At 39.0% G+C, this 22443-nt stretch overlaps 1 protein-coding gene across 1 annotated transcript in view; it reads left to right on the top strand.

The window, feature by feature from the left end:
- Positions 1–2755: 2755 nt before the first annotated feature.
- Positions 2756–22443, top strand: part of LOC124161073 (retinal guanylyl cyclase 1-like) — a 524211-nt gene continuing 504523 nt past the window's right edge. The window contains exon 1 of the mRNA XM_046537245.1: positions 2756–3358. The gene's annotated coding sequence lies outside the window, so the exon portion shown is untranslated. The remainder of the gene's footprint in view (positions 3359–22443) is intronic.

Below are 22443 nucleotides of genomic sequence, written 5' to 3'. Positions count from 1 at the left end.
CTCCATCAAGCCTTCGGTCTCAAACGCATTTCATGTAGAAGTATACTCTCCTCGCCCACTTTGTCGTTTCTTTAATGTTTGTATCTGCAGGAACGCTTTTTCCGTCAGTTTAGAAATATAACATCTTAATGCTTACGTAACCTCCTTCGTTTAGTGCATTTGGTGCTAGTATAGAATTGACTAATTGTGCAGAGCCATTGTTTGTTCACGAAGCATTTGGCCGCGTAACTATAATTAACAAGCCCAATGATTGGAAAAAGTGTGAACTTCCGCTGGAATGTAGCCAAGAGAAAGGAGGATAGCTTCACTATCAGTAGTCCAAACACTGTTGAAAATCCTCAACAATGCATTTCATGATTGATGTTCTTTCAGAGCTGGTATTGGTGAAATGTTTCATTTACTGTCTTATTCCATAATAACTCATGTGAAGACGAGAATGAATAGTTGAGATGCTGAAATAGCGAAGAAATTGACAAAAATGTTTACCGAAGCAAAAGTTTATTGCAAGAATGTGTGCCTACAACGCAACACTTGGGCAATTAAGGCCTGGTTACACTGTGCATTAATACGTAAGAGTTAATGTTTGAATACATGGATGATTTTGGTGGACTGAATATGTACGAATAGAACGGAACATGTACGAAAAACAGGTTCTATTTTCCGATCATACGTTAGCACAAGTTGTGTGATTACACGGTACATTTCCGTGCTCATACATTTATGCATTAAATTGTACGTGTTAATTTATCGTGTGACCAGGCCTTAAGAGACGATATTTCTAATTCTTTTGGGTCAGTGTGCACCCGAATTTTTGAGCTGTTTATTTGAAAACATGGAGCGATTTTAAAAATGGCGTTTATAGAGCTGTTTTCTTTTGGAATGACAAAATTTAAATCATTTGGTACTCCGAAAGAAGTAAAGGGGTTTTTCATCGAAGCCACCTGCCCTCTCGTTGCGGATCAACTTCTCGGCGTTACTAAATTCGATAAAATATGCTTCCTCATTTCGACATTTATGACTTTTTAGTTAGGACTTATATACAAATGCTACGTGACGTTGGTCTAAAGTTACTTAAGGCAATGTTTGTCTTACGTGCCTATAACAGTTTCAGAAGCTTAACTCAGGATTTAATTTTCCATGAGAAAGGTAGATTTCTTACTGCTCTCAAACTTGGAACGTTCTTCAAACTTTCTAGTAATCTGTCGGATAATGTTTGATGAATGTCCAGGACCAATTCTGAACATGGTCATTCTCTTGGGGATAATCCAGTAAAACTAAGGTATTGCCATTTGGGAAGCGAAATTCATTGTTAAGCTCTTCTGCTTTCATATGGTATTATCTTTTCCTACGTATTAACTACGTATTGTTCTCCTTCCCATTCTTCTTTACCTATTCCATACCATCTACCGACATTAACTTGTTTTATGAAAGTATAGATTTGGAAATCATTCCGTAGTACATGATGAAACATGTCCACAGCATCGACCCAGGTAATACTTTAAGGTCATCTCTATGACTGTTTAAAATCTCGCATAATTAATATTCACTGTGGCGTATCCTTAGCGACAAAAGAAACTGGAATTAACCCATTTCCGCCCACCGTACCCGTATGGCTACACTCTTCCGTGCTGAGCACATGAGACTCTTGATGAATAACCGCTCAATTTTCTATTGCCATATTGTCACAAATGTACAAATATGTTATTAGAACTTGTGCTCAGATAATCCACTTATTAGTTTATTTTTGAAGATGCTAAAAATAAGCCCACTTGCAGATAGAGGAGGATGCAAATGAAAGTGCAATATGGACTCACACTATCTGGCACTAATACAAAAGAATGATGGAAGCAATGGCATCGAAAAGGTGATTTTTACATGCCTTCATCCCAAGTCATGCTTGTCTTTAAGATTTTATCCTTTTTATCTAGTTCAAAGATAGAAAATGAATCACACACAATGAATGTCATCCCATTCAAGGGCGTACCCAGGATCAAAACTAGGGGGTGAGGGGCAAGCCATGGTTGTTCAAGTGGTATGTAAGATTAAAACGTGGAAAAGGTAAATGAAATCAACATTTTTAGGAAACTGTAACAGCTCTTTATTATTTTTAAAATTATTTGCTTGAAAATATGTTAGTTTCCTGAAAGACATTTGCAATTTTTGCTTCTGGGGGGGGGGGGGGGGCAGCAGCTGCTCCCTCCGGCCCCTCGCTGGGTACGCCCATGATCCCGTTAATGACCAGTGGAGTCATATGGCAACTGGTCTGTTTGAGGAAATAATTCACTAAAATATTTACCAGGTATAATTTCGAAGACCATTTGATCAAGATGTTTAAATACCTTCAAAATCGCAAGCGTAAAGTCGTATGGGCTGAAATGGTTCAACGCCCAGGTGGATTGGAAGGCTAGCGAGGTCCGCGATCGAGAGAAAGACTGGGGAAACTTTGGCGCGGGAGAGAAAAGAGAATTGGGCCCTGCTACGCAGCGGGATGAATGGGACCCTGAGGAAGAGCGGGAGAGGGGAAGTCTGCTCCGGGCGTGAGATAGGGGCAAGCGAGCCCGCCTTGCTCACCCCTCAATCGCGTCGGGAGGTGCGTGCGCGACTCCGGGGAAGGAGACCGGAGGATGAGGAGTAGGGGAGTATGGAGGGGGGTGCGCGGAGGGCGCCGGAGGAGTGGAGGGGGCAGAGTTCGGCTCTGCCGTCGGGCGGCCTGCTGCCTGGACCAACGAACCAAGTGACTCAGTTCGATCCCGACCGTGGAGCTGCAAGCGGGGGTCCGGGACCTCGTGTCGGGAAAGACTCGGCCGAGAAGTGGTCGTCGCGTGTGGGTCTACGGAAGATATTACAAGCAACAACCCGGAAAAAATTTTGAGTGCCACAAGTTTTGCTGTCAGTGCCAATTCCTGTAGGTATACCTACCACGCGCGCTCCTCCCCCTTTCCAGTGTATTGCTCCCATTGTCGTGGTTAAAAAAACTTGCCTAGGACCCCATAAGTTAACAGTTCCGCCTCCGCCCGTCATGGGCGGGGTGGACCTTAAAAGTACTCCAAACTTGGGTATTAATTGAAAGTTTTCGGCTTCGGAAGTTTGGTGCCTCATGTTTCTGACTCTCGCCTGTCTGATAAGACGAGTGTAAAGATCCCTCATATTTTTTACTACGTGTGTGCATTGCTGGAACTCGGGGCAGACAGTCCTGGGTTGACGGTCGTGCTGTAATTAAGTCTTCGAAACTCCACTGTTCTACGCGACGGCCGGGGTTCCCTTGAGAAAAGTTCTCGCCGGGTCTGCGGAAGGTCGTCGTCGTTTCGTTTGCGTCGCAGTGCACTCGCCGAAGGTTTTCTCGCCTTGGACCTGTGAGGTGAGTAGGCTATTTTCTTTTTGGCAGCGAATGGACGGGTGGAGTATTTCAACGTCTCGCCGTTTTTAATCTTTTACTCTCGGTTCTGGAAAGATCTCATTGTCCCTCTCGACCGCCTGGTATATTACTAGTACTGGACCATTCTTTGTCAGCCATGGGAACCCTCGGATTAAATGGAAAACAAAGTTATAAATTCACCCTGACAAAAATAATTTGATTTCTGCGGGATGACATAATTGCCGGTTCGGCTTGCCACCAGTTACGCCACCTAGTTGTGGTTCTTCTAGAAGGTTTCCGTGGATTTTCTGGTTATTTATTTTTGATATGATTTGATATGGTATTAGGAGGATACGACCAACAGGTGAGGTCATTTGTGCATAGGAAGGGTAGGTAAAGAACGGCGGGGAGAAACCCGGCGTCGGCATTAGACTGCTTTTAACGAAAAACGCCCTGGGGACCACGGCTTACGTCCCATCCGACGGACCCAATGTTGAGTGACTTCCATAAAGCACTCGGGCAGGGAGCGGGCATTCTCTAAAAAATCTCTGCCACAGCCGGGATTTGATCCCGTGCTCACGAGGTGGGAAGCCAACACACTAGCCACCACACCAACCCGATCCTTCGCTAGTCATTTTCACCGAAGGAATTTTTTCCTCTGGTATTTATTCATTTGCACTTGTATCCTAGACTACATATGAAATCGATGGGAGTTAATGACATTGTAACATTCGTCAATATTACGTCCATCATAATGGCTAATTCCACGAAGTTGAGTCAGGAAATCTTGAATCATTACGTACCCAGTCTCTTGTAGTTACAGTTCAATTCTCGGACGATGTTTTGTAGCCTTCGATTTTATTTTATTTCATATCTCTCGGTTGGATTTTAACTCCTCATTCACCAACTTAAACATATACCTTGATTCCATGCTTTTCCTCAGCAGCTTTTCTAATGGGAACTTGGCAGCTTGCAGTCTTAGTCCGTCTACTAATCAATGCTGGTAGAAATCAGTTGTATTGGCCGATTGGTGTCATGCTGACAATGTTTTAAGGAACCATCTCAATTGATTTGAGATAAATAAATTCAAAGGAGGTTCTCTCCACTGGCAATACCGGAATCGCACGTTTTGGAGCCTGTTGCTAGAGTAAGAAACCGCGCCCCTTACTCATTGTTTTACATCCATTCTGTACTCCTTCTGGGTCCCAAAGTCACTTGCCAGCCTTGCATTTTCTTCATACAGCAAAGGCTTTCTGATGCCAACATCAGGCGAAATCAATTCAATGATGAATCTGGTATCAAATCCTTGGTGTTCTCGTAGAGTTCTCCAATTTCAGGGATTTGATTTTTCTACTGTTACTATGTTAAAAATGTAGCTTTAAAACATAGGTATTATCACAAGATCCCATGTAGAGATATAAGGACATAAATGATGGATGCCATAGCAAATGCGAAGTACATGCACTTGAAAAGTTAAACTATCAATTTAAGGTGTCGAATATGTAAAATACCAGTCATAATTGCATAAGAGGTGCTTCTTATGAATACCATCAAACGGATGATATTAATGGATATCACGGTTGAATATCATACGATCATCATGGTTAACGTTCGTCACAAAATGAACAGCAACCAGATATTCTCTGGATGGAATCACGCACACTGTGGTGTTCTTTGTCTGCTTTCCATCGCTTTTATTTTAACACTGTGAAAATTGTTTATAACCGATCTAGGATATGTAAATCTGGAAGGGCCTTGGAAATGCTTTAAAAACCCACTTTGGGTGAGAAACGCTCAGTTTTTCTCCATTTTTTCATAGCTCAATAAGGACTGTTTTATGACATTCTTATCTGAAATGAAGTGGACTCCTTTACGTACCAGCCACGAAACATCTGGTGATGTATTCTAATTTTCTTAAACTGAAATATTTAGGGAAAATATTTGATGTTTTTTGGGACTATATTAAACCTCAGTACTTATCTATGTCATTAAAATTTACATATCTTAGCCAGGCGTCGATTATTTAAGTAAATGATAGAAAATGAGACATCACGAAGAATTTCCCGGCTTTCCAATGTTTTTTTGCCATTCGCGTTATCTGTTTAATGAAAATAGTTAATAGTATTTCTAAATCGAAGGTCACTGCATAATTGCTTCTTTAGAAGTCCTGTTATTAATGTGAGGCTTCTACATCGCTAAGGTAAATAATTTTGCCAAAAAACTGAACAAAACATTCTCACATTTCAAAGATTTTGACGTTACTGATGCGGGAACTCATTTTGCCGAGACTATTAATATTTTTTCTTTTTCCTTTATAACTTGGCATTAGAATTCGTGATTTGAAATTTAATGTAGGCAATTCTGCGCGCAATATGAGTAACCTCATTTAACAGAAGCCCGTAGAACAGAAGTTTCAATTCCACCTCCTGAACATACCAGGCTCGGAATTGCCGTTAAGAAGTTTTTCTTCTCTTACCGATGCAATCGCACAATAACTGCGTTCTTGCTATATGTTTATGACTCGAATATAATGTGTTCCATTAGCAAACTCCTAAGCAACTATTACAAATTATACACCATTGCTCCATTTCAAATGCCTATCCATAGCACGCACAAATTAGTATTTTCCAAACCACTGTAAGCTTTCCAACTAGATAGCGGTTGGAACTAGTAAGTAGTTGAAACTTCGAACTATTAGGAACGTATCGAACATTTTAGTCAACATTTGAAATCTTTGGTTGAAACAGATTTAGTTGTATACGTGGTTAATCATTTCAGTGTGTTTTAAATATCTTATTTAATCCGCCAACAGAGTACCTGAGCGTGGAATATTCATCTTTGCTATACGAAGGAAAGAAAGATTTCTTTGGTATAATTTATGATTTTGCTTATAACATGTGTAATAATAGAGTACTAATCGAATTCTTGTTATTATTATTATTATTAAAGTTAGGCTTCCATGAAGTACTTAAGATGCATTCTGGCAGATTCCCCTTCATTTTATGTACTTACCTCTTCATTTCATTTCTATGTCCTATTCCCTTTCATTCTGTCTAAAAATCCTATTCACTTCCTTCCTCTCCCTCGCTTGCCTAACATTTTACCCTCTAACACGGTTTTCAACTCACCCTCCCCGCTAAATACTCCCTTGATCACTTTCTGTCTCCTATAAATCGAATAGGTTGAGTAAAAAGACATATTCGCCTTTCTGACACATATCCTGTTGGATTTGGCATATAATGCTTAGTCTGTGCGTGATGTGAAAGTGAGATATTCTTTAGAATTTTCGAGTCAATGGGCGTGAAATTCTACAAAAATTGGAAACCGCTATTTATTTTTTTATGCTAAATGAAATGTGTTTGAGACAGCTGCTAATTAAAACAGCCGAACCTTTCAATTCCAAAGCTGAATCGAATTTATTTCCTATCTTAAGTTATGAAAAACTGAAAAATAAGAGATTTCGCCTTAAATATAATGAGTAGAGCTGTGTAGGTTACAGTGGCCCACAGACATGAAGTCTTTTCTAGTTGAATGCTCGTACAATGCAAGTAAAAAATCCATGGAGACTATCTTTTGCACTTATACAAAATTCGAACGCTGATTTAATAGTTTCCTGGCTGCTATTCCTTTCAATCCTACCCTTTTAACAGTGCAAAGGGAAATCGAGGCGCTAGTACTGATGGCACAGCAAGAAAAATAGGCGGACATGAAGGTTATTCACGTGCCGAAGCTCTCAATTATTCATTGACGGAAGTATTGCGAAAATGATTTCTTTCAAAATCATTTTATTAACTTTGCCTATTTGATTTTCATATAATTTTTTCTTTTAATGAAAAAGTTGATGCAATATAAATGAAAAACTCCCTAAAGAGCCATTTCTTAGTCTAAACTGGCCTTTCAAAGTTTGATGATCTGTTTGCATTTTTTCATCTGAAGTCGTCTGGGTTATGTAGTTGTTCCTTTTTAATGGCATCAAGGAATCGTTTTACCTCGATAAGCGAATTGAATAATTATGTTATATGTGATACTGGCAAGGTTTTGAGAAAAAAAAACGAGGTGATGGAAAACGAAGGACCATCATGACTTTTCATGGAGAATCATAATTATTGTTAACATTTGTCAGAAATCATAAGATTGGATTGATGCTTGCTGATTGATTTCCATTCATCAATTTTTACAGTGTTTTTTCATCTCGGCTAATTTCATCTTCTTCGCGTTTTTTACCTGGGGAATTATTTGAGGATCTTCTCGCTACTTTAACATTGGTGATTATCTTAGGCCATGACCTATTTTGTCTTAGTTAAGCTGTTATTTTTTAGGATTTTGACATTGTTTCTTATTAATGCCTTTTTCATTACATTTGATTTTTTAATCCATTATTTTAATTAATTTTAGTCATTTTTAATGCTTCTATCATTTACGTATATTTTTTAGTTATAGTGTATCTACATCTACATAATACCCTGCGAGCCACCTCTAGGGTGTTTGGCAGGGGCTGATCAATCATCAGCATGCAGCATGCAATTGGACTCCAACATGCTCACCACACGGTTCACGAAACGTCTCGCATACTAACAAATTATACTACTATATGCTGTTAGAAATAATAAAAAAATGAAGAAACATGCATTAAGTTTTACATAGGTTAGTTGTCTACACCACAAGTCATGCAATCTATTTATGAGTTCTATCGCTGCCGTTATAATCTCTTATCGATCGTGGAAAAAATGACATTCTTAATCTGTCAGTTCTACAATCTATCTCTCTTATTTTATTTATGATTAGTGTATGCCTCGATGCTATGAAAAAACACACTCCAGATTAACTTCACGGTTATTACGGGTATTATTTAATTTTTTACCATCGCGCCTTAAGCGTTTAATTGTTACGTAAGGCGATATAATGGTGAGGGTTGGCATTTTTTTTACATTTCATTTGAAGGAGAGTTGGACCAAACTCAATTATGAGGTACGTTAGAGTTTTGGGGCGGAGTATGGAGGTCAGGCTTGGGCGTTGGCTTCGCCATGGTCCCGGGTTCGAGCTCCAGCAGGGTCAAAGATTTTTATAAATTGCCCGATCACTCCTGGAACGAAAATGTTTTTCGAATTGGTAAAGCTCCCAATTAAAAAAGATTTTTTTTAAACCATGGAGTGGACATTAATCTTTGGGAAAGTAAGCAGGAAAAACTAATAAAAGGGAAAGATAACAGTGTAATTAATAAGACGAAGAGAATCTTTTGAAGGTCAACTGAGAAAATGAAATTGGAAAGGAGAGAGTTCAAATAGTAGGAAACAGCCGATTATGGGGCTCTATGGGGGAAAGAGAAAGTAAGTGGATTGGGCTATGCCCAATGGACATGCGTTCAGAAATCATGAATGAGTTTGGAGTCTTTAGGGAGTAACATTCTTTAAAAAAAAACTCCCGGATATTACCATGGAAGGTATTTGTGGCGTTTATATTTCATTGATGAGGAGATGATTTCTTATTATGATTAAAGCCACTTGTAAACGTTGGTTTTCATGTAGGATTTTGCGAATCATCGCAGCCTGTTCCTCGTCTAAATTAAACTTTCCTACTCTACTGCCAGAGAAGCCTAAACTCTCTGTGAATCCTACTCTCTTCCTCATTGATACCTGCATGCCAAACATTTTTCCTTCTAACACGGTTTTTTTTAACATCCCCTCCCCGCTGGTAATCGCTCCATTCAAAGTCTCTATCTGCTCCGTATATCCTGGAGAAGTTACCTCGTGAAGTCAAATGGTGTTGTTTTTACGTTTTTCAGTCCACATACACGGAGGTTTTGTCGGCAACGAATTGGCAACCGAAGATATTGGAATTCATTCACGATCAAGTACGAGGGAAAATGAGAATCATATTTTTATGAATGAATTCACATATCATGTTAGTGTATTGTATCGTTGTGTGTCGATTGCGGTTGTGAAGAGTATTAATTTTGGGGGGGCCTGACCCCTATTTATCACGCAACACATGCTTAACCTCGTACGCGTCGTCATCACATCTCATATACATACTCTTAATTTATGTAATGATCATCCTTTTGGTGTCGTCAAACCTAAGGACGGTGTGCAAGCGTTGCGCAATTTGACAATATACAAATTATTTGGTTTTAGAAATCCCAGTTTAGACGAATGTTAATGGTCAATTTTAACCGCATTTGAAAAAGGCCAGATTGGCGCCCATGCGATGCCACTCCACGTGACGTCACAGGGACCTAGTTTCTATACGAGTAGATAGGAGTTTTACATCGTCTGAGATTACCAATGCATGCATGAGGCACAGAGCTCAGGGAAACATCTCTTAATAATCACCCATAAAACTGCCTATGGTCGGAAACCTTCCTTCTTTTGATAAGGTATTAATAACCCTTATTTAAGCCAAGCGCTACCGGCCAGCAGCCTGCATCGCAGTGGCGCTCATATCCTCACCCCAAGGTCACCTCACATGTCGACAGCGGGAACCAGAATGACGTCACACCGGGTTTACCCAGCATTCATACTTAGCCGTCGCGTTTACGCGCGCTTCGAAATTTTCACTTTTCATTTAATCGCGAAAAATATAGATCGTCATTTAAGAATCTAAAAGCGTGAAATGCGCACTCCAAGAGTAATAATCTTTCGATTTAGACAATAAAAAAATTAGGAAACCACCCTGAAATGTTTTGTACGTGAGTAATTTGATTATTCTCTTTTTTTTGTTGTTCGTTAATGCCAATAAGCAAATATTGCAAATAAGCAAATAAGTATTGCTGAAAATCACTCGCATATATAAACCTAACGCCGCAAAAATGAGTGCATACCGAAATTGATATATTAAAGCTCACCTCACAGTTGCATCGAAATTGACCAACCATTCACCATTGCGGCGTGTGGTGACTTGGGTATTTAGCGCTCGATCTGGTAGTGTTCAATTTAGTATGATAGTATTCGCGGTTTCACCAGTCCTTCTATCTTGACATGGAGGTGTGGAAGGGCATTAATGTAGAATCAAGGTGTTCTGAATAAAGTGGTCGTAGCTGTAGAAAGGTGTTCTGTCAACTTTCTATGCATTTTTTGGAATACTTCAAGAGCACGAGCGAGCGTTTTGACCGTTAAAACCATGCGTATCCAGTGTCTTATCGTCGTATTTTCGCTGCAATACCGTTATAAAAAAGGAATATTCTTTGCTCGATTGAACATTTTTGGATGTGAAGTCAAATTTCTAAAGTGTTAGCTATGTGGGCTTAGTGGTCCGCAGGGGTGTTACATTCACTATTCGGAGGTTGGACCACCGAAGATTAGTCATTGCGTGGTTTATTTATCTCGACTTAACCCATTATTCCCCAGACTGTATTTTTCTTTTTTCGATTTACTTTTCCGATTTATTTTGGCTTAATTAAGATGAATTTTTGGAAAAAAAATATTTATATCTTATTATATGATTTTACAAAATGCAGCTTATACGCAACGCTGGGAAAACTCCAGTAAATAAATATAAAAAAGTAATTTTTAAAAATTAGGATACATCTTTTATTTTTTATCTTGATTTGTACACTAAACATCCTCCCCGGGAGTTATCAGTATTCCTTTGGAGGAAATGCCCAATTCTGCTTTTTAACGGACATGCAGGGGAATGTCATTTTTTCTAGGGTGTCTCATATGTGCGCACCGATTTTTATGCCGAACGCCATCATTCGTAAAAATACAGTCGTATGAATGAAAATGTTGGTGGAAATGACGAAATTAGACCTAGATATACTTAAAAAAGTCAGTAAATCGAAGAAAAAATTATTCTGAGGTAGAAACTTGTTCCTAGAATTAGAATTCAATAATGTTGCGTTAACGCAACGCTGGGGATTAATTGGTTAGCATGACGTATACATGCCAAAATTGCCGAAAACGGTGGACCAATTGTCAACCTTAAACTCTGCCATAAGAATATGGAATGAAATACCGGACGAAATTGCTAACTGTAACACTGAAAATCAATTCAAAATGATAATGTTTGCTTATTTACTTGAAAAATATAATAGCAATTAAAATACTGTAATACTATATATCATTAATACTGTAAGATATTATTTTCACTTTTGCATTGTTGTTCACTCCTGAGACTTTATTGTATGGTATGGTATTTGGAGGAGGCGAGCGACAGCTGAGGTCATTTGCGCCATGAGGGATGGGGTAGGTAAGGAAGGGTGGAGGGAAATCCGGCGTCGGCATTAGCCTGTCCTTAACGAAAGGCGCCAAGGGGACCACGGCTTAACGTCCCATCCGACGGACGGAGTTTTGCGCTTGAAGTGTTCTCCATACAACATTCAAGCAGGGATCGGTCAGTCTCTGAAAATTCTCTGCCACCGCCGGGATTTGAACCCGAGCCCACCGGGTGGGAAGCCAAAACACTAGCCACCACACCAACCCGATCCCCAGACTTATTTGTAAAATGTGATATTTTCCTTAGGACAAGGTCCTTGAACAATAAACTTATCATTATTATTATTATACTCATGCTTTTTTGGTTTCCATCTGGCATATTTTTGAAATACTATTTATGTTTGGGAAGGAAGAGGAAAATTCGACCACACACGTCTGGATAGCCTTTAAAAGAACTAAAAAAATCTACGATGCAATCGCGTTAACGTCGGCATAAAAATTTAGGTAGTTAGTTATGAGGTAGAGAGAATTATTTTCCAAACGCGGGAGATAAGATTTATGAGAATATTCCTTAATATCTTCATTGAACCATATTCCCTTCGGTTTCGATATTCGTTTACACTCAATGCATCAACTTACTCCACATCCATCATCATCCCTGGATGCTTTCAAAAAAACTTTTATTATATCCTATTCCGACATTCACGGGCTTCCTCTCTTACCTTGATAGCCTCACCTGCTGGATTGTTTATCTTCTTGTCCAACTCACTTATCACAGCCTCATTCTTTCTCAAATTTCCACTCCCCCTTCACCTTGACATGGGTAGTCTTCCCCAAATTGAATCTTCGCCAGACATTACACTCTTAAGATAATAATCTGAGGCTCAGGTCTCATTTAGTCTTTTCCGTGAAATAATAAAACGAACATTCATTCTTTTTATGTCGTTATATTCCTTCCTCGTGGCCACATAAAAGCGTAATCCACCGCAAAGTCTTCTAAATTAACGTTTAATGAAACATCCTCCGTGGAACTCAATAAAAGTAATAAATGCGGTTATTTTTCATGCATTTTTCAAATGCCCCTTTGTGTTTTTAATATCATATCCGACTTCGAAATTACCGTTACCGGGGCTGGAGACGCTAGATTAAGTTTGGTAGCTAAACACCCGACATAACGAAATTGTCAGCTAGGAAATAATGAAGGTATCGCTTAAACATACCGGAGAGTAAATTTCCGTGCTCTTTTTTGCGTTGAATTCATATGCTCTAAAAGTTTTCATATCTGGCAGTGTAAACTAAAAGATTTTGAATTCTCTTTTATTATTCTATATTTATTCATTATCCCTACTAGCAAATTCATAAAAAAGCTATTGCAGCTGTATTCTCAACCATTTTATGAATACGTTCCAATCGTATGTAGCTCCGTAATATATGTGAATAATAGTAATCATTTTAATATAAAAACTATCCCCTGGGTAGGCTGTATAAAATGTAACCAGAAGAGGACTTTTAACAATCGAATAATTTTATTATCAGAAACGCAAGTACCCTCATTTTCATCGGAATTCGAAAAATTAAACGCAGCTAAAAATCCAACCTTTGTAATAAACTTTGTCTTTACCAATAGAATCTATTTCGGAGAAAAAACTGCAAAACATGAATTCTGTTTGTTTGAGTAACTCGGTAATTCGGTATTTTCAACGCAATCAACGTTAAATATATTATTTAGAAGTCATTTAAATGTGATATAAACCTTTTGTAGAAATTACGAGTTAAATTTCTCCAAAATCCTGGCTTTTTTTCCTAAATATAACGAGCAATATAATTTCAAAACATGGGAAAAATAACGTTTACCAGCCTTATACGTGCATCATCGTGATCACCCTTTAAAATATTGATCGCATGACACTTGAAAGGTCATTATTACGGCTCAAATGAAAACCCGATGATACGACTGACAAATTAATGAAGTCAATAATGTGTTGTTAAACCGGCTTTATTCGGAAAGTTATGAACATCCGTGAAACGTCATCCGATATTCTAGCTGCGTAATTAAAACATGTGTTTCAGCTCCCGAAATTTCTCTTGTGATGGATAGGGCCCAAAAACAGTTTTGATTAATTATGGGGAGAAATCGGAGATCTTCCTTATGGAGGAATATTGGGCAAAACTCGAAGGAATCATATCATAAATCACAAACCCGGGAAACTCTGCCAACCTTGAAAGTTCATCACGAAACGGGTCGATCCTTAAGGCGACTAAAATCAGACCTTCAGAATGGCGATGTGGGATTGATTTTCTCTAATTGACGTATTTGCGTGCCGAGAAATCGACCGTATCGCGCTCAGAAGGACAACTTATCATTATATTATCTTCCCTTCACCAGCCGTAATCGATATTAAAAATGATATTCTTCGAATGTTCAGACCTTTATCTTACCAGTTGATCATTTCCTCATTGTATGTTTTCATGCGTCATATTACGACCGCTTTGTTTTACTCTCAAGCACCTTTTGTTCGGGTGGTCTGCAAAGGCCGCTATACACGGTGAATGATCATTTGAATGATCATGCTGAATGATCACGTGATCATGCGAGCAAAATAGAACATGTTATAATTTTCACTCGATGATCATGCGCATGAAGGTTTATTCGCGAATTGTTCCGTCATACACGGTGAATGATCATGCGAATGAAATCATTTGCCGTCAGCGGCCTTAATGGCGGTCTTAATTATTGAGGTTTGAATTTTGATTTTAGCATTTTAATTATAGTTGAAAAAAATGAGTAAAAATACCGCAAAAATCATTTTTCTGTCCACCTCTGCTCCAAGTAAGTTGATCGCTTCAAATCGCGCGGACAAGGAACATAGCCTCCTCTTGCAAACACTTACTGCTTGAATAAAGTAAGCTCCATGTAGTTGCTTCTAGAAAATATAATTTTGGTGGGCATCACGACTCCAAAAGGAAGAAGAATGGTGATCCTAATGCATCCAAAATTTCAAGAGCGGCGGCTACTCATACTATTACGCATAGGAAAGCCGTACAACTTTGACTACAGTAATCCATATACAAGAATTGCCATGAGAAAAAATTCCCCTGGACCGGGAATCGAACCACGGACCTTTGGCTTTCCGGGCCACTGCGCAGACCACTACGCTATCCAGGTTCTTTAATTCCCATGGCAATTATACCGAATTAAAGAACCTGGATAGCGTAGTGGTCTGCGCAGTGGCCCGGAAAGCCAAAGGTCCGTGGTTCGATTCCCGGTCCAGGGGAATTTTTTCTCATGGCAATTCTTGTATATTTCACCGCCGTTCACGCGGCAGGGTTTGGAATACTACACAGTAATCCATGTTCCCGGAAATATTGAAAGGCGAATTTATTTCAACGAGGCAGTGCAAAGAACATGGTAACTAACCATGAGAAATCCTGATTAAACGTTTCTCTTTCCGCTCGTTTTTATTTGTAAATAACACGCATAAAAATATATCGAAAAGTTTTCAGAATTGACGAGGCGCGTGCGCATTATTCTTGAGAAATTTGGGTAGATGTGATCCTAATCCTTACTTATACACGGCTAGGCAGGCCTCCTAAGCTCAGCGGCAATGTTATTCCTCATAAAATTTCATTCTTATAAGTAAATAATATTGGATTTATCACTTTTTATTTAGGAAAGGTGGAGAGAAATCGTTTGTTTTCGGCTGTAAAATAACAATCATTGCCTGATCTTATGCTTTGAAAACAAATAATATCATTATATTATTTAATATATGTATGCACAGTTGATAGGAAAGACCCCTTTGGAAAAGAGCTTTATTATTCTGTGGCATATATTTATGAAATAAAAATAGAGTTTGAATGAATAACGCGATGGGAGACATCGTTGGAAATGAATTTAGGAACTGTTCGTTTTATTTCCTACTTAGATGCTTTTCACGTCTGATCATTCGTGCTATTCGAGATGAATGTTTGTACCTTTAAGTGAAGAAAGAAATTAGTTAGTATTTTTATGGTTGCTCTGTTGTTGGAATGGCGTGTAGAATAAAGATCAGAACAAGGTTTACTTTTTGGACATAAAAATATTTTCCCAATATTCTTTTAGCGTGTTGTTTTTTCCATTAATAAATGAAGTTTTTGTTTAAATAATACATACATAAACAGTAATATCGTAGTTTGGGAACATTTTTTTACGCTTAAGGTTGCAATCCTCAGGGGAATAAATTTATGTGTAGTAATCGATGAAATCCTGTTAAAGCGAATAAAACAACATTTTTCTCAGCGTTTTCTGGATGTATCGCATCCGCAAACGTGAAATTCGGAAAATTAACTGGAAACTTCAATAAAACTCATATGTCGTCCTTGTGGGGAAAAAATTCTCATCTTGATACACAAATGTATTCAGCTTGGGGTTTTCCATTTAAAATTGCATTTTCAGTATATCCCAGGGTATTTTCGTGATAAGATCGTTTGAGTATAAGGTTAACATGAAAACTCTTTAGTGCCCCCGTGGAACTTAATTTTGTTCGTCGTGATGAAAGAGAATCACCAGTTTCGTACCCACCTTTGAGCCTATCAATTACGTCACATTACGATAAAACAGATACAGGTTCATTTCAAAATCCCGACGAAGGTATACATGATGAAATATATTGATCAACTGAAGGGATTGGTTGTTGCAGGAAGTAATATTTTTAATCGCTGTGATTCTCTTTGCAATACACTTTCAAACTGAATATATTGCTTTATTTCTAGTTTAATCACATGTTAGTTTCCTTGTAGAAATTCATACCGCGACGAAAGTTGTAGTAGGTTCAAACTAACACTGATGAATTCACTAGTGTTCTACAGCACTTGTATTCCAAGTGTTCTACAGACCAGTGGCGGATCCAGAGGTATCTAGTTTACACTAGATAAAATGGTAATTTTGTTCAGATGCCGAATATTACCGGAGAGTGGAGCACACTAATTCACCCCCTGTCTCTATTCTGGATCCGCCATTGCTGTAGAGCCACTATGCACGAAATCACAGACGCCGAGATTGACTGATCGATGGAATGGATTGGGTGTTCCGTTAATCGTTTTTTTGTAGTCATGGAAAAGCTTTTTGCAACACCTTTTTCCGTTTTTAAAAAATTCTTAAAAAAAACTCACTCTGATCTGTATTCTACGTACCTTTCAAGCAACGCAGTAGCAATAAATGCTAATTAATTTCATTCCTCACCATGGGCGCATCCAGCGAGGGGCAAGAGGGGGCAGCTGCCACCCCTTTCGAAGCAAAAATCGCAAATTTCTTTAAGGAAAATAATATTTTTTCAAGCAAATATTTTTAAAAACTAATAAAGAGCTGTGACAGTTTCCTTAAAACGTTGGTTTCATTCACCTTTTCCATGCTTAAATCTTACCTATAACTTGAAAAACCATGGATTTCCCCCCCTTTTTGATCCTGGCTACGCCCTTGTTCCTCACTTCAAATTGCAACACCGATGAATTTACAAGTCCTGTAGAACCACTATGCACGTTTTACGAGGCCCGAAGTGGACTGATCAGTGGAATGGATTGGGTATTCCATGGATTCTTTTTTTTTGTAATCATGGCAAAGGTTTTTGCAACACCTTTTTTTCGAGCTCATCTCTTTTTATTGCTCCCCTGTGTGCGTCCTTATATGGTGTCCAGGCCACGTACCTTTTTCGGTGGCGGAGTCGCCGAACTCTGGGCGCACTATCTCAATAGAGTTTACGCGAGGTTGGACCTTTGCAAAAATAAACAATGGCGCCATGGCTTCAGAATGAGAGTGGTGCGGCTGACAAAGGTGGGCCAGCGGATATGCGGCGGAGGGAGGGCATCAAAGACAGCCAGACCAGTCCCCTTCTCCTCTCCGGTGTCGGGGGATCGCCTGGATGGGTGGGCCGGCGGTCGCACGTGACGGTGCCGGCCAGGTCGGGCGTGAGGTGCCGGTCCCCGTCGTCTCGCGCTCTCCGTTGTAAGGGTTCGTTTGATTATCTTTCTGTATCGAACCAGACCGTGTTTTGTCTAATATAATGTACCCTCACCGATGCGTCGAACACGCGCCCGATTTTTCCGTCGGCAGGACTCCTATTCAATGTTTCTTATCGCAGTGCATCGCGGATTTTGAGTGAGGAAAACGGTAGAGAAAGGCTCGCCATGTTTGACGTAGACTTTGAATGCTGGAAACGGCGCTTTCCAATGCTCATACCTGGTTATCGGTCAATGACATGACGACGTGCAGGATGTCAAAACGTCGGTGGCGTTGAAAACCTGGATTACAGCATACAAGTGGCCACAATCTAACCCGTGGAAGGTTTATTAATCCTAACACTTCAGACGTATTCTAATCGGTTTTCATAGATTTCCGCTGCGCAGCGATTAGCGCAAAGCGATCCATTTCCTCTCAATGTTTGCAATGGAGTAATTGAGCTCGCCAGGAATAATAATGATAATAATAACAATAATAATTTAATCTTTGTTATTCATGCGAATTTAGGACAACATTGTCCACTCTTACAATTAATTTGATTGACAATCACAAACATTAAAGCGCTGGATGGTGGTCAATCCACCCAAGCGGTATTCGAACCCGCGATCTCTAGGTTAGCAGTCGGGGACTTTACCCCGGCGCCACCAATTTCAAGTTATGGATTCGATTATGTCATTGAATGTTATGTAATTACGAATATAAAATTTAGATCAACAGCCCTAATTTCAGCATTTTTTGCCGTGAAACTCGGATCACTATAGCGGCCACAACTCTGTCACATATTCATGATGCCGGAATCTGCTGTAAACCACTTAAAAATTCTTGCAGATGGATCCCAAGGTCGCATATGTTTCCTTTAGCGTGCGGTGACCTTGTTTCAGGATGTCCGACCTCAAACGACGCACCTCCGACAGCCTCACAAGGGTCGAGGATGGGAAAGTCTATACCTCCACGCATTTTCCGACTTCCATATTGCTATCAATACACATGAGTCAATTATTTATGGGTTTCAGTCGAGTTCATCTCCCAAATATTAACTATGTAGGTTTTGAATTACTAAATAGGATTGGTATGTGTTGGGTAAAGATGAATATATTTTTTCCGAGAGTGGTCCTATTGTTGGTAAAATATTTAGGTCCGAGATTTTGCGTGGCTTCGTTTATCGAATCTTTAGAAAATTTTATTGAAGAGTGCTGTCTCGCTGTGAGAAGCTGGTATGTTATGCACTTGAACAAGACATAATATGTATCACACTGTCTCGCTGTAGTGTTAACTGTTGATACTTCTGAGGATGAGTTCAGTTGGTTTAATTCAGAGGCTTTAATTGGCTAGGTATGAGTAAATACTTATCGTTTAACAAGCCACATAGGTGCTTTTGTTCCGTCTTATCCTATTCAGACTGCATTCCACTCAACTCGATATCGGTCTTTGAACTGTGCAGCAATATTTATTGCTAACTATGGATTCCTACTACCCCTTGATATGGGGAATTAAATATGGGAATGTTGTAAAAAAGGAAGTTTTAAATGTAACTATCGGAAATTATATTTTATCATAGTCTGAATCGTTGGAATGAAGATGCGAGAATGAAACGAATATTAGTGGCCTGCACTTTTGTGCAAAGGCAACGCTAACTTTTGTCGAAGATTGCAAACATATACTGTACGCCACCTACGTGATTTTACCCTTGACTTTGGGAAAGCGTTTTATGGATCGCGTACGATATACGAGTATATTGACGGGAAGGAGCTTGTTAATGAGGGGATTATTGGGATAGACTATAATCCCTAACTTGGATGTGGTCGATATCGTGTTAATGAGGGTGGTGAACGATGAAATAGGCTGGGCAGTAATAGGCGAAGTGGTTAGGTAAGGCAATCCGGTGTTGCCAAATTCGTTTTACACGTGAACCGAGAAGATATTGAACTTGAGGAGGGTAGGAAATAGAATTACAGTTGGTAGTTTTGTCCCAAAGTCAGTTTAGTTTACTGAGGATCGGACGTTACTTAGTCGACTGAAGACTTGCAGGCACCAGGAGATGAGGTCTGATAATCCGGTGCTCTACGGGGATAAGATGAAACACTTGGATCAAGATAGAGCTAATACACTTAATTTTTATTTTTAGGACTCATTGAAAAAATTGCAAGGCTCAGTATCAGGGTAGATAGTCGAAAATGTGAACAGAATACATTTTAGTTTTTTCGGCAGTTGGTCGACGGCAAATGGTTACGGGTGCAGGTATTGGTAGAAATATCTTTTGCTACTGAGACCTTTACCAGATTAGTATTCTTATACCTTTTGGGCTTGGATTCCTATCGAGAATTTTTGTTAAATATACTACACAACTGAAAATAAACACTTCAATTGACATTTTTAATTTCGGATTCAGACAGTTTAAATGGATAATTCATATTAGCACATTTATGTATTTATTATATTAATACTCATTTCAATGAAAACTCACAATTGATTTACCCTCGCAGGCAAGGCCGGATCCAGGATTTATTTCGATGGGGAAGCACAAGGGTCTGACACGCAAACGGTCTTCTCATATTTGAGATTAAAAACGACGTACAACAATCACTGTACGAAATATACTCTTTATTTTAATATGAAATTGAATGATTGAGCCTCCGTAATACACAAAACAAAACGAACGTAATGACAACTGTACAAAAAAATCTTGTCTAATTTATAAGCGTCTGGGGGGGGGGGGGGGCACGTACCCTGTGCCCCCCTAAATCCGTCTATGCCATCAGGGGTGATATGTTGTTGATCTCACTCGGATACGTTCAAGCCTTTCAAGCAAAAATATATTTTATTCCGCCAATAATCCATTTTCCTCTCTATTTATCGAAAGTTTTGAAAAAAAAATCAATATTGAATCAAAATGATCCATGAGGTGAGTTCATATGAAGGGTTTAGAAGCTAAGGGGTACAAGTGATTGAATCAAAATGATCCATGAGGTGAGTTCATATGAAGGGTTTAGAAGCTAAGGGGTACAAGTGATTTTTTTCTAAACAGAAACGGAAATTGGTACACTAAATATGCTATAAGCTTGGTGACTAAGAGGTACGAGTGAGTCTCTGTTCTGTGCTGACATGGACTGGAAAATCAAATGCATTACTAAATATCTAATTATTCTTGTTTGTTTTCTTTGCTTAACTTCTGTAACTAAGTCTGTTTAGAAAAAGAAACTGCTTGTACCCCTTGGCATCTCACCCCCTCATATATGGGATAAGTTGGTCGGCCGAAGTCGTCGCCTGCAAAACCAAAGGTCGCGGGTTGAGTCCCGCCTGGGTAAGTTACCCTTATCCAGGGCATGGATGTTGGTGCTCGTTCGATTGTTATAATATTGTACAAAATTCACTAATTCTTGATTTACCTTGTGGTGTCCCATTATAAGTTCTCCTGGATATCAGACAATTACTTATACCCCTTATTTTTTTATCAGAGCGTTTCGAGTTTCAGAGGTTTCAGATTTTATCAGAGGGTTTCGGGTTACCCGGATTTCAATGAATTATCATCATCTTCAGGCGCAAATTATGATTTGTTTATCATATTATTGTTACCTAGTTACTTGATGAATTTTAAAACGGACGCCAGAATAGGGGAAAAGGATGGATAAATGAATATCTCTACCGATCCCTCTCCCCTATTCTGGCGTCCGTTTTAAAATTCATCAAGTAACTTGGTAACAATAATAAGATAAAAAAATCATAATTTGCGCCTGAGGACGATGATAATACATTGAAACCCGGGTCGCACTCTGATAAAATATAAGTGGTATAAGTAATTGTCTGATATCCAGGAAAACTTGTTATAATATTATATAAAACCCCGATGTTAAGGCCGAATAGTGCTGTTTTCGGAGGCGTGAAAATAAAAAAAATAGAATGAAAAATAATTCTGTTTCTCCACTCTCTCACCGTTGAGTGTCGATTCAGCGGGTGAGCATGTTATGCCTATCCCATAAACGTTTTCCCAGCATGCAATGGTGGTTCATCTTATTTTTTTTAAATTGAAATTGATTTTATGCCAAGTTTTTAGTTTTGGGATACCTTTTTAATGCACACAGTTTTAAAATATGCTTCAAAACTTAGGCTCATACAAACTCGTCAAATTTTAGTGCCAAAACAATAGAAATGAAACCTCGCTTGACACAGCGAGAATTTTTGGCAGAAATAAAAAAGAACGTCGACTTTCGTTCAGGATACTTAATAACAGACTAAGCTCTTGCCGAGCATGCATTGACTTCCTCTTTTTTGGCTAATGTTTTCTTTTACTTTTTTAAGGAGCATTCGATATTTGTGAATGTTAATTATTAGCTTGTATGACAGAAAGGTGTTCATTTTATGGCCTTAAAGCCGTAAATGATCTTACAGAAAAGCTTTGAGTGCGGTGTAACTAATAAGATGTTTTTTCTCCTGCATTATAAACTGCTATTTGGTTATTCATCTAAGTAAAACATGACCTGTCGCCAAATGGGATTAAAAAAAGCCTTGTAATGCATAAAAAATTAAATGTCTCATTTGATTTCCCTAACCTTTACGCGGGGAGCAGGGATGAGATCCCGAGTAGGTGATTGTATCCCTGCGGCTAAGGACTCTTGCCTTCTTGATCTAACTGATGCTATTTCCTGGTAGAGACGGCGCGGCGACTAGTGGTAGTATCCAAGTGGTTTCGGAATTAGGGGGATAGGGGAAAGGGGAGATTTGAGAGCTGCAGAGGAGTAGCACTCGAGAAATGAGTGTGTCATTGATTTTTACATCATGATACATACTTAGGATGAAGGGGAGCTTTGTTCGGAGAAAGGTAGTTGACGATGACTTCAACGTAATTGAGAAGGGACTCGAAGGGTACGATTTTTTTACAAAATTTCTTTTAATACTTAATAATGTTCGTCTTTCAAAGGTCGTGAGGTGAATTTCATAATGAGCTG

This window comes from Ischnura elegans, chromosome 6, assembly GCF_921293095.1.
Source record: "Ischnura elegans chromosome 6, ioIscEleg1.1, whole genome shotgun sequence".
NCBI classification, from domain to species: Eukaryota; Metazoa; Arthropoda; class Insecta; order Odonata; family Coenagrionidae; genus Ischnura; species Ischnura elegans.
The sequence above is the reverse complement of the archived record's forward strand: the minus strand, read 5'-3'. Positions and strand labels throughout refer to the sequence as shown.